Here is an 8,692-nt window from a genome sequence, read left to right as displayed (position 1 = left end):
TGTAAATACATTAAAAATAAAGTAAAATAACTCTTATATGTCTATATTATTATCAGTCAAATAGACTTTATATCAAAGAATAGAATAAAAAACATTTTAAGTTCATTTCATAATGAAGAAGGGACAATTAAGAGGATATAACTGTCCTAAATAATTATGCATCTGATATTAGAATTTCAGAATACAGGAAGCAAAACCTGATATAACTACAAACAGCAATAGATAAATCCACAGTTACAGTCAGACATTTTAATTCCTTCTGTCAACAATTCACAGAACAAGGAGACTGAAAATAAGTAAGGATAGAGAAGTCCTGAAGAACATTATCAACCAACTTGACCTAGTTGACATTTATAAAACTATCCACTCAAAAACAGCAGAATATCCATTCTTTTCCAGGGCACATGGTACATTTACCAAGACAGATTATATTATGGGCCAGAAATCCAATATTGATAGAATTCAAGTAATATGATGTATGTTCTTTGACAAAAATAGAAGTAAAAATCAGTAACAGAAAACATCTGGGAAATCTCCAAATGTTTGAAAATGAAATAACCCACTTCTAAATAATCTGCAGGTAACAGAAGAAACCTAAAGGGAAATTAATAAGTATTTTGAACTTTGGACACCTGGATGGCTCAGAGTTAAGTGTCCAACTCTTGCTTTCAGCTCAGGTCATGATCTCACAGTTTGTGAGATTGAGCCCTGCATCAGGCTCTGTGCTTGAGATTCTTTGTCTCCTTATCTCTCTGTTCCTCTTCTGCTCTCTCTCTCTCAAAATAAATAAATACACATTTTAAAAATACTTTAAAAAGTATTTTGAACTAAATGAAAATGATAATACAAGTTAGCAAATTTTGTGAAATGCCACTGAAGTAGTATTTAGAGGAAAATTTATAATTCTAAACATCTATATTAGAAAAGAAGAAAGACGTCAAATGAATGTCCTCAGCTTTGATTTTAAGAAACTAGGGGAAAAAAATGGGGCACTGGGTGGCTCAGTTGGTTGAGGGTCTGACTCTTGATTTTGGCTCAGGTCATGATCTCATGGTCATGAGATCAAGCCCCATGCTGGGCTTCATGCTGGGTATGGAGACTACTTAAGATTATCTCTCTCCCTCTCCTCTTCCCCTCACTTCCCCAGTAAATAAATAAATAAATAAATAAATAAATAAATGAAAGAAAGAAACTAGAAAAAAAGAATAAATTAAACCTAAAGTAAGAGTAAAAGAAATAATAAAGATTAGAGAGATCAATAAAAAAATGGGGAAAAAAGAGAACATTAATAAAACTAAAAGCTGAATTTTTTTTCCAATATATGAAATTTATTGTCAAATTGCTTTTCATACAACTCCCAGTGCTCATCCCAAAAGGTGCCCTCCTCAATACCCATCCCCCACCCTCCCCTCCCTCCCACCCCCCATCAACCCTCAGTTTGTTCTCAGTTTTTAACAGTCTCTTATGTAAAAGCTGAATTTTTAAAGAAGGTCAATAAAATTAATGACCTCTAGCCAGACTGATCAGGAAAAGAAATAGAGAAGATGAAAATTACCAATATCAGGAATGAGAGAAGCGACATCCCTACAGACTCTACAGATATCAAAAGAATAATAAAGGACTATTATGAACAACTCTAAGACAATAAATTTGGTGACTTCACCAAATGAATATACTCTGTGAAAGATCCAGACTACTAAAACTCACTCAAGTAGAAATAAATAACCTGAATCGCTACCTATTAAAGAAATTTATAGTTAAAAACTTTCCCAAGGAGAAAACTTCAGACCCAGATGACTTTACTGGTAAGTTCTATTAAGTATTTAAAGAAGATATAATATCCATTCTCCATAAGCTCTTACAGAAAATTGATGAAAGAGAAACTCATTCAATGAGGCCAGTATTACCACTTACCAAAGCCAGATAAAGACATTACAATAGAAAAAAAGAAAGCTCTGTAGATCAATATCCCCATGAACATAGATGGAAACATTCTCAAGGACATTTTAGGAAATCAATTACAATATGTAAAAATAGTAACTCATTATGATAGTGTGGAATTTATCCTAAGAATGTAATTTTGGTTTACCACTCAGAAATCAATCAGTGTAATTTAACAAACTAAAAAAGATTATAATTGTCTCAAGCAGAAAAAAATATTTGTCAAAATCAATACCATTTCTGATAAAAATTCAGAAAATCAAGGATAAATTGGAACTTCTTCAACTTGATAAAGGACATCTATGAAAAAATCTATGAAAACTTTATATTTAATACTGAAAGGCTGAAGGCTTTCACCCTAATATCAGGAACAAGTCAGACATGTTTCTTTTCTCCTTGTAGTGGAAGTGTCAACCAGTACAATTAGGCAAGAAAAAGTAAAGGGCAACCGGGTTGGAAAGGAGAAGTAAAACTGTCTTTATTTGCAGATGACATTATATTACAGAGAGAAAATCCCGAAAAGTTAACAACAAAAAAACTATTAAAACTAATAAATGAGTTCAATAAAGTCAACATCAATATACTAAAATCAATTTTATTTTTAAGTACTAACAATAAACAACCTGAAAATGAAATCAAGAAAATAATTCCATTCACACTAGTATCAAAAATAATACAGTACTGAGGAATAAATCTATCTAAAGATGTTCAACTGTAGATTATAAAACATTGCTAAAAGAAATTAAAGAAGATCTAAATAAATGGATAGACAATCCATGTTCATGGATTTCAAGACTCAACATTATTAAAATGGCAATCCTTCTCAAATTCTAGGTAGATTGAATGTAATCTCTATAAAAATTTCAGCTTTTTAAAAATAGAATTAGGCAATAAAATTCTAAAATTTATATGAAAATGAAATGAACCCAAGTAGAAAAAAATGGAGGACTTCTTGATTCTAAAACTAACCATCTTGATTATCAAGATTAAATTTTTAGTAAGTTTTTTATAAATCTTTTACATAAGGATAGAAATACAGATCAATAGAACAGAAATGAGAGTCCAGAAATAAACTTGTACGTTTATGATAAGTTGATTTTAGACAAAACTGCAAAGGAATTAAATGGGGCAAAGAATCACTTTTTCAACAAATAGTTCTGAGACAAATGGAAGTCCATATATGAGAACAAAGATTAAGATCATTGCCTCACACCATACACAAAAATTAACTTTAAAAATTTATACATTAGCTCTTTCCCATCTTGCAAGATGGTGGGCGAAAAATCTGAGAAGATTGATACTAAGGAGAAGAAACTTGAAGCCAAAAAGGCTGATGCTGGTGGCAAGATTATGAAGGGTAACCTCAAGCCTAAAACACCAAAGAAGGGGAAGCCCCACTACAGCCCAAACCCTGTCCTAGTCAGAGGAATTGGCAGATATTCCCAATCTGCTATGTATTCCAGAAAGGCCGCGTACAAGAGGAAGTGTTCAGCAGCCAAATGCAGGGTTGAAAAGAAAAAGGAGAAGATTCTTGCCACTGTCACAAAACCCATTGGTGGTGAAGAGAATGGTGGTACCAGAGTGATTAAACTTCACAAAATGCCTAGGTATTATCCTATTGAAGATGTGCCTCAAAAGCTATTAAGCCATGGCAAAAAAAACTTGTCAGTCAGCATGTGAGAAAATGGTGAGCTAGCATCAGTCCTGGGACCATTCTGATCATCTTCACTGGGTGCCACAGAGGCAAAAAAGTGGTTTTCCTGAAGCAGCTTAGAAGTGGTTTGTTTCTTGTGACCGGACTGCTGGCCCCCAATTGAGTTCCTCTGCATAGAACATACCAGAAATTCATCATTGCTACTTCCACCAAAATTGATATCGGCAGTGTGAAAATCCCCAAACATCTTCACTGATGTTTACTTCAAGAAGAAGTTGTGTAAACCTAGACATCAGGACAGTGAGATCCTCGACCCAGAGAAAGAGAAATATGAGATTATAGAGGTTGATCAGGAAGCTGTGGATTCAAAAATTCTGCCAAAAATCAAAGCTGTTCCTTAGCTTCAGGGCTACCTCCACTCTGTGTTTTCTCTCACAGATGGAATTTATCCTCACAAATTGGTGTTCTAAATTTCTTATACAGAACCTAATTAAATAACTGAGCCACCTCCAAAAACATAAAACAAATGATAAATAAAAAATTGATAAATTGGACTTCATCAAAATTAAGTGTTTGTGCTTGATTTTGCTTTTATTTTAGAAAGTCAAAGAAGCCACACAATGGAAAAAAATATTTGCAAATCATATATCTGATAACAGACTTATATCCAGAATATACAAAGACCTCTTATGACCCAATTATAAGAAGACAAACAACCCAAGTAAAAAAATGGGCAAAATATTTTAATAGACATTTACCAGAGAAGATACATGAGGGGTACCTGGGTGGCCCAGTCAGTTAAGCATCCAACTTCAGGTCAGGTCATGATCTCACAGTTCATGGGTTCAAGCCCTACATCAGGCTCTGTGCTGACAGCTCAGAGCCTGTAGCCTGCTTCATATTCTGTGTCTCCTTCTCTCTCTCTGCTCCTCCCCCATTCACACTCTGTCTCTCTCTGTCTCTCTCTCTCAAAAATGAATAAACATTAAAAAAATTAAAAAAGAAGATACATGAATAGCCAATAAACAAATGAAAAAGTGCTCAAAATCATTAATCTTAGGGAGATGCAAATTAAATCTAAAAAGAAATATGCTTTCACACCCACTAGGATGACTCTATAATCAAAAATACAGACAAAAACAAGGGGGTGTGAAATTATGGAAAAACTGGAACCCTCATACACTGCTGGTAGGAAATGTAAAATGATGCAGCCTCCAAAAATAGTTTGGCAGGTGCTCAAAAAGTTAAAGAAAAATGAAAATGCAGGTCTATACAAAGATTTATATATGAATGTGCATGGCAGTATCATTCATAGTTACCCCAAAATGGAAACAAGCAAATGTCCATCAAACTGAACATTTTGCATCAATAAATGTGGTATATTCTTAAGCTAGAATACTTTCTGGCAATGAGCTGTTACAGAGTACTGATACATGGTATAAGATAGAACCTCAAAAACATTATTCTACATGAAAGAACCCAGACAAAAAAGATTGCATATTATGATTCTATTTACCTGAAATGTCCCTAAAAGGCAAATCCACAGAGACAGAAGTAGATTAATCATTTCCTAAGGCTAGGAGTGGAAAAAGAGAGTTACTGAAAATGGATGCAAGACCTTTTTAGGATAATTGAAATGTTATAAAATTGAATTATGGTAATGGTTGTACAAGTCTGTAAATTACTGAAATTCTTTGAATTTTATGCTTACAATGAATAAATTTTATGGTATGCAAATTTCACCTCAATAAAGCTGTTCAAAAAAAAATAAATAAACCAAACCAGGATGGCATTTTATAGAAATTGATGATTTGTCTCTAAAATTTATAGGAAATATAAAAGCCTTAGAACAGTCAGAAAAATTTTTGAAAAAGAACAAAGTTAGAAACTTACACTATCTGATTTCAAGATTTCTATAAAGCTACAGAAATCAAGAAGAGGTTATGGTATGGCTTAAGACAGTCAATGGAACTGACTAGAGTCCAGAAATAGACTCACACATATGTAAAAAACAAACAAAGCAAAACAACAACAACAACAACAACAAAAACCTGACTTCAGCAAAGATGCCAAGGTAATTCGACAAATGGTGCTGGAACAGTCCATAAATGTGGTAGGAAGAATAATAACTATCACCCCCAAAGATGTCCATGCTCTAATCTCTAGAACCTGGGAATATGTTTTCTTCCATCTTCCATGGCAAAAGGGACTGAGTGAAAGATTTGAGGAATTGGGGAGTTTACCCTAGGTAGACCCACTGTAATGATAAGTGTCTTTAAACATGGAAGAGAGGCAGAATAGAGTCAGAGAGTGATGTGACGATGAAAGGAAGATACAGTGCAATGCAATGTTGCTGGCTTTGAAGACGGAGAGAGTAGATCCTAAGTCAAGGAATGTGGGTGGCCTTTGTAAGCTAGAAAGACAAGGAAAGAGATTCTCCTTAGATCCCCCAGACTTTCCTTGAATGCAGCTCTGCCGACATCTTGATTTTAGCCCAGTGAGACCCGTGTTGGACTTTGAATCTACAGAACTGTAAGATAGTAAGTTTGTGTTGTTGATTTAAATGTTTATTTGTTTATTTTGAGAGAGAGAGAGAGAGAGAGCATGAGCAGGAGAGGGGCAGAGAGAGAATCCCAAGGAGGCTCTGTGCTGACAATGCAGAGTCCCATTTGGGGATCCATCTCACAAATTGTGATATCATGACCTGAGCCGATATCAAGAGTGAGATGCTTAGCCGACTGAGCCACCCAGGTGCCCCATGTTTGTGTTGTTTTAAGCTATTAAATACACAGTAATTTCTTATTGCAGCTACAGCTATGAGATCCACACCTCATACCATATATAAAAACTACCTCAAAATAGACCTGAATGTAAAATCTAACACTGTAAATCTTCTAGAAGAAAACATATGAAAAAACATTTGTGACTTTGGTTAGGAAATGATTTCTTAAGCATAACACCAAAAGTGGTATCAATAAAAGAAAATAATTTTAAACTGTATCTCATCTAATTAAAAACTTCTACTCTTCAAAAAGAATGGTAAGAAAATGAAAAGCTAAGCCACCGCACGGGAGGAAATATTTTCAATACACATATCTGAGAAAGGACTAATAATAAGAATGTATAAAGCATTCTCACTCATCAATAATAAGATAAACATTGTGAGTAAGCAAAAGATTTGAACAGACTCTATGTAAAAAAAAAAAAAAAGTACGAAAGGGGTCAATACGCACATGAAAAGGTGCTTTTCATCATTATATGTTAGGGAAGGGTAAATTGAACCAGAGTGAGATACCACTTCACACCCAGTAGAATGGTAAAATAAAAAGTATCATAATGTCAAGTGGTGGTGAGAATTAGGTGAGCAAATTAAGACTCTCAAACCTTGCTGGTAGAAATGTAAAATGATACCACCACTTGGTAGTTCTTACAAAGTTCAACATACATTTACTGTTCAACTCAGCAATGTCACTCAAACATCTTTACCCATGAGAAATGAAATCATATTCTGTAAAAAAAATCTATCAACTTGTATGTGAAAACTGTAAACTTACATATGGAAATTCATAGCAGATTTATACATAACTGCCTCAACTGGAAACAACTCAAATGTATATCAACCCAAGAATGATTCACAAACTGGCATATCCATACAATGGAAAAACACTGAACAATAAGAAAGAAGGAACTGTTACAACCTGGGTGAATGTCAGAAACAATCTGTGGAGCCCAAGCTAATTTACACAGCAGAGTTTATACTTTATGATTTTATATTTGAAATGAATGCTTTCATAGACAAAAAAAAAAAAATAATCTAAAATGACAAAAAGCAGATTAGTGGTGCCCTGAACCAGGAGTGATGGGAATTGGCTGCAAAGGGGCATTCAGGAGCATTTTGGGAAATGGATATCTTGATTGTGATGGTAGAGGTTGCACATTTTCAGAACTTATTAGATGGTATACTTAAGATGATATTTTATTCTATGCAAACTCTATTTTAAGAAAGTTTATTCAAATATAACTCAAAAATTTCTAATAATATAAAAGGAAGGTCATAAAATATTTATTCTAAATTAATAGGAGCTCTGACTCAAGACATAAGAAATAAAGTGATATACAATCTCTTACATCGTATCAATTCTGATATTCTATGACTTCATGAAATACACTGAAGGCTCAACAAAAGAATCTTAATCTTGGCATCATGAAGAAATTCGCAGTAAATATAGAATCATTGATTTTGGAAAAAAAAAAAGAATCATTGATTTTGGAGTTAGAAGGGAAATTGGGGGTTGTGTTATGCAAATTTTCCTCCTGTAGAGGAATCCCCATTAGCAAATCATGTATTGTATTTGTTGAAAATGTGTTTTGCTTGTATTGAATTGGAAGTCTCTCTCCTGGGTCTTAGTTATTCAATTTGGGATTTTACTGTTATGAGCAAATGTCATTTAGGGGAATGTGCCTCTTCTGAAAGTCATTTTAAGGGCAAGAGAGATACCCATCTACATTGATGGTCAAAGCATGCTAAGGCAGGCCTTGATAAAAGATTCCACTAGTGCTTCCAAAGTTCCTGCTACCAGTGAGGGGCTCAGGGACTGTCTCCTAAATAGGTTGGCCTCAACTTTTTACATTTATTACAATTCTGCACTTTGACCAGAAGCCTCTGTCATATATTCATGGAGCCCAAGCTATTTTACTACAGTGAAAGGAAATCTTGGTATATGGCAATGTTCCCTGGATCTGATAGAAGGGATGCAAGCATTACATGGGAACTAGACTTAGTCATCTCTAAGATCCTGTGGTTCTAAGAAAGTTACAAGTACACTGTTCATATTACTCAGTTCAGAGTGTCACACCAGTTTTTGTGGCAAGCGGTGTTTGCTGGCTACCCAATAGATATTCCTTTCTTTCTGCTTCCACATGCAACTGTGTAAACATGTAATGTGGGCTGTAGCAACCATCTTGTGACCATGAAGGAAAAGCCAAGAAAACCACAGAAAGGTTGAACAAGAACCTGATATTGTTGAGCTACGGAATTAACTAACCCTGAAAATTCCCAACTGTGGACCCTTTCATAAGTGAAATCAATCCTGTGGT

The 8,692-nt window shown here is 34.4% G+C and overlaps 1 pseudogene; it reads left to right on the top strand.

The window, feature by feature from the left end:
• The first annotated feature begins 3,210 nt into the window (after positions 1–3,210).
• LOC109276371 (60S ribosomal protein L6-like) lies at positions 3,211–4,065 on the top strand (annotated as a pseudogene).
• The last annotated feature ends 4,627 nt before the right edge of the window (positions 4,066–8,692 follow it).

Source organism: Panthera pardus, unplaced genomic scaffold, assembly GCF_024362965.1.
Source record: "Panthera pardus isolate Hobbes unplaced genomic scaffold, ASM2436296v1 HiC_scaffold_6, whole genome shotgun sequence".
Lineage (NCBI taxonomy): Eukaryota > Metazoa > Chordata > Mammalia > Carnivora > Felidae > Panthera > Panthera pardus.
The sequence above is the reverse complement of the archived record's forward strand: the minus strand, read 5'-3'. Positions and strand labels throughout refer to the sequence as shown.